Consider the following 4,637-nt stretch of genomic DNA (forward strand, 5'->3'; position numbering starts at 1 on the left):
GCACAATGACCTATTTTGACCAAATTTCAATGATAAAACTTGTCATTCACCAGAGGTGGGACAAAGTCACCAGTAAGTCACTCTCAAGTCATGAATCGGCAAGTCCCAAGTCAAGTCATAATGAGCACCAATTGTTTGCAAGCTGACTTGAGACTTGCCAATTCACAACTTGTCAGTGACTTCGTCCCACCTCTGTCCTTCACTTGGACACATTTAATTAAGGATCGCTGTAACATAAATAAATCTATATGTTAGAAGCCAATGGCCTATGCAAGTGTGCATGGCTTTGATTATGGAGAAACTGGGGAGAGCTGACATTTGCCATTTGGTATGCTTATGTATTCTGGGTCAAGGATGAATGCTGTGAAAACGGAAAGTTGATAAGACTAATATGTACGTATATGTTGCAGACATGAATGAGCAAAGCTCTTCAGCATCTCACCATGTCATTTAGGTCCTTCAGCTTTTTTATTAATTAAATGTTTCAGGGGAGCAGAAGCTGGAAAGCTTTAGCCGTGCGCTAAAGCTTTTCAGACCCCCGCCTTCTTAAGCATTTTTCTTTATTTGCCTCTCACATGCCTAGAAGCTCCTCCCCATCTAACCCTGTCATTTAGGTGTTTCAGACTTTTTTCAGTAAAATGGTTCTTGGGAGCAAGAGCATGGCTAAAACCTTTCAGCTTCTTGGGGGGCTCCACCCCACAGACCTCCTAATTAGAGCCCTCTTAACACCCTGCCACTTAAAGCATTTTTTTTTTAATGTAGATGTGAATTAATATTCAAAGTTTTCAGCTAGTTGACAGTAGGGCTGTACAATAGGGCCAAATTATCGTATCATCAATATGATATACGATATGACTGATTTCACACAAAGTGCAGCAACACTGAAAATTAAACATTCTTAAACAGAACGGTAATAAAACAACACTCATTTTGCACTCATCATAAGGTTAGGATACTGTGCCCTCAAAGTATTGGAACACTTGGTATTTCACATTTTAATTAGTTTATGCCATTTGAAATACAACAAAAAATATAAAGAATAAAAATTTCTAAAATTATCTTCCTCAAACTTGATAATACCTGTAAATAATAATCAGTTTGTTTTCTTCAGAGAAGTCAGGGGATGGAAACATGAACATTTCCAAGTCACTGAATATATCTTGAACTTTATTTACATCAATTATGAAGAAATACAAAAGTTTCTTTCACCAAAACATCAAATCCAGGCTTGCATCTCAGATGTACTTTCTGACAAATTGTAGCTGAAGTATTGGGTTTTCTTTTTACAAAAATCCTCCTCTACACCACTTCATCAGGAAGCTGGATTATACTGTATATTTTTAATGAACTGACAACCCCAATTCCAATGAAGTTGGGATGTTGTGTAAAATGTAAATAAAAACAATACAATTTGCAAATCCTCTTCAACCTATATTCAATTGAATATACCACAAAGACAAGAAATTTAATGTTCAAACTGATAAACTTTGTTTTTGTGCAAATATTTTCTCATTTTGAAATGAATGCCTGCAACACATTTCAAAAAAGCTGGGACAGTGGTATGATTTCCACTGTTACATCACCTTTCCTTCTAACAACACTCAAGCGTTTGGAAACTGAGGACACTAATTGTCGAAGCTTTGTAGGTGGAATTCTTTCCCATTCTTGCTTGATGTATGACTTCAACAGTCCAGAGTCTCTGTTGTTGTAGTTTGCGCTTCATAATGCGCCACACATTTTCAGTGGGCGACAGGTCTGGACTGCAGGCAGGCCAGTCTAGTACCCGCACTCTTACTACGAAGCCACGCTGTTGTAACACGTGCAGAATGTGGCTTGGCATCGTCTTGCTGAAAGCAGGGACGTCCCTGAAAAAGATGTTGCTTGGATGGCAGCATGTGTTGCTCCAAAACCTGGATGTACCTTTCAGCATTGATGGTGCCATCAGATGTGTAAGTTGCCCATGGCATGGGTACTAACACACCCCCATACCATCACAGATGCTGGCTTTTGAACTTTGCGCTGGTAACAATCTGGATGGTCTTTTTCCTCTTTTCTCTGGAAGGCATCCGTGATTTCCAAAAACTATTTGAAATGTGGATTCATCAGACCACAGCACACTTTTCCACTTTGCGTCTGTCCATTTCAAATGAGCTCGGGCCCAGAGAAGGCGGCAGCGTTTCTGGATGTTGTTTATGTATGGCTTTGCATGGCAGACTTTTAACTTGCACTTGTAGATATAGCAACGAACTGTGTTAAGCCTGGTTTACACGGCCACCACACACGAACAGATTTCATACACAAACATTCCCAGGTCAGACAGTAAATCTCGCAAAATGTTTCGTGATTAAATGTGACTTCAGAGTAAACAAACAGATACTTTGTGGACTATTTACAATAGAGGAAAAAATACAAAAAGAAAACGCGTTCTTTAAAAGGAGTGGAAACAACATGACCACCAGATTTCTAGTAAGCCATAACAGCTGTTTTGATATTAGATTCCACTCCTTGTGTCAGTCACCTTGCTTTCTGATTGGCTGCACGTCACATTCAGTAGGCTGCATGCTCCTTTGTGGTCAGGACACCACACATGCTGTGATATCGGACCAAGACAATCCAACATGTTGAATATCCCCGATTTGCAATCAGAGCGCTACTGGCGTCCTTCCGAGCAGATTAGAGCGCTCTTAACACTAGGGATGTGAATGATACAACTCACGATTCAATTCCGATTCTTGGGGTGACGATTCGATTCATAATCGATTTTCGATTCAAAGAGCTCTGTGAAATAGTTATATTACTTAAAAATGTTTAAGAAAATGCAGCTTTACAAGGTTAATCAAGTGATTCTAGATGTAAATTTACTTATCTGCTTTGCTTGTTCGGAGTTGGCTGGCAGTTTAGCGAAGCGCTGGTCAGTAGTCAGCAGAGACCGCTGCTCCCCTCTTTAGCTCCGGGTGATAGCGTAGCATGTGGGCTTGCAGATTTGAAGTGTTTCCGAAGTACTTGACTTTCATTTTGCAGATTCTACAAACTACATCAGTCATGTCAAGCTCCTTCTTACGCAGCAAATAAAATCCAAAATGCAGCAGTGCTGGCTGAATTATCTCTTCGTCCGCCATGCTAAGCTACAGCTACAACTCTGCAGCGCACGAGTGTTTGAAGCACGCCGGACCACCCCCCCCCCCCCCCCTTGCGGGGACGCTGTAGTATGGAAGCCGTTGCCTGACAAACAGTACATGCTGAGAGTAAGCAAGATTATGTTTTAAAAAATACTAAAAAAAAATAAAATAAAAAAATTCTTGGACATTTTGGATCGATTCAGAATAGTAATAAATAAGAATCGCGATTCGGATGTGAATCGATTTTTCCCGACACTCCTACTTAACACACCAGGAATATCTGATAAGATTATCTTTAGCACCATCACAATTGTTGGGGCGTCCTTAAGATTGTCGGAAGGGGAAGATCAGGTCCGATATCGGCCCTAATTATCTTGCCATGTGAACCAGGCTTTAACTGGACAATGTTTTTCTGAAGTGTTCCTGAGCCCCATCACGGCAAGATCCTTTACAGAATGATGTTGGTTTTTAATGCAGTGCTGTCTGAGGGCTCGAAGGTCACGGGCATTCAGTGTTGGTTTTCGGCCCTGTCGCTTGCGTGTGGAAAGTTCTCCAGATTCTCAAACTTCTGATTATATTCTGGACTGTAGATGATTGAATCCCTAAATTCCTTGCAATTAATCATTGAGAAACATTGTTCCTACACTGTTGGACTGTCTTTTTTTCATACAGTTCACAAAGTGGTGATCCTCGCCCCGTCTTTGCTTGTAAACAGCTGAGCCTTTTGGGGATGCGCCTTTTATACCCAATCATGACACTCACCTATTTCCAATTAACCTGTGGAATGTTCCAGACAGGTTCTCTGAGCATTCATCAACTTTCCCAGTCTTTTGTTGCCCCTGTCCCAGCTTTTTTGAAATGTGTTGCAGGCATCCATTTCAAAATGAACAAGTATTTACACAAAATAAAGTTTCAGTTTGAACATTAAATATCTTGTCTTTGTGGTGTATTCAATTGAATATAGGTTGAAGAGGATTTGCAAATCATTGTATTTTGTTTTGACCACCCCTGACTGGGGGATCCTGAGGTGTTCCCAGGCCAGTGTGGAGATATAATCTCTCCACCTAGTCCTGGGTCTTCCCCGGGGTATCCTCCCAGATGGCCATGCCTGGAACACCTCCCTTGGGAGGGGCCCAGGAGGCATCCTTACCAGATGCCCGAACCACCTCAGCTGGCTCCTTTCAACGCGAAGGAAAAGGCACAGGAAAAGGAAAGGAACGTCTGGGGTCCCCTGCTGGAGCTGTTGCCCCCACGACCTGAACCCAGAAAAGCGGTTGAATGAGTGAATTCTGTTTTTAATTTATTTTTCACATCCCAACTTCATTGGAATTGTGTCAGCGCCAATAGGCGGCAGCGGTTGATGCAGCATCTATGGTAGCAATTTTGTATAGGTACAAACATACCTATGAAGCTTGCACCATTTCTTCTGGAATGCAATCTCGCCATCAGTGACATTGGTGCCAGCTGTCTGTAAACGTATGACTGACATGTTCAAGAAAGACAAGATGAATTTGTTAG

This window comes from Thalassophryne amazonica, chromosome 2 (genome assembly GCF_902500255.1).
Source record: "Thalassophryne amazonica chromosome 2, fThaAma1.1, whole genome shotgun sequence".
Taxonomy (NCBI): Eukaryota; Metazoa; Chordata; class Actinopteri; order Batrachoidiformes; family Batrachoididae; genus Thalassophryne; species Thalassophryne amazonica.